Source organism: Cyprinodon variegatus, unplaced genomic scaffold (genome assembly GCF_000732505.1).
Source record: "Cyprinodon variegatus isolate N-32 unplaced genomic scaffold, C_variegatus-1.0 Scaffold799, whole genome shotgun sequence".
Taxonomy (NCBI): Eukaryota; Metazoa; Chordata; class Actinopteri; order Cyprinodontiformes; family Cyprinodontidae; genus Cyprinodon; species Cyprinodon variegatus.
Genome location: NW_015151252.1, coordinates 223,136 through 223,533, shown reverse-complemented (window position 1 = coordinate 223,533; position 398 = coordinate 223,136).

Below are 398 nucleotides of genomic sequence, written 5' to 3'. Positions count from 1 at the left end.
TGTATTAATCCATTGTAAAAAAAAAAACAAACAAAACTGCAAATTGAAATGTATTTTAAAACTATTTCTAAATCAATATTTAAAAACCTCTATTCATAAATCTAATTTTACAAACATTTCCTAATCACACATAAAAAAAAATGTAAATCCCTATTCTATTTCCATTTTCTTGTCAGCCTTGCATTTTGAAATTCTTATTGCAGTTTGATTTTCTTTTTGCTTTACCTTCTCAATTTACCTTTCTGTGGCCCTTCTGGTCCCTAACCACACTGGAAACCAGTTGAACCAATCACAGTTTCTCCTCAGAAGTATCCAGCTCTAACCATTGAGACTAACCAATGTGTCTAACTGGTTTCCAGTGTGGTCCTGGATCAGATTGGTCATGAAAAACTAAATAG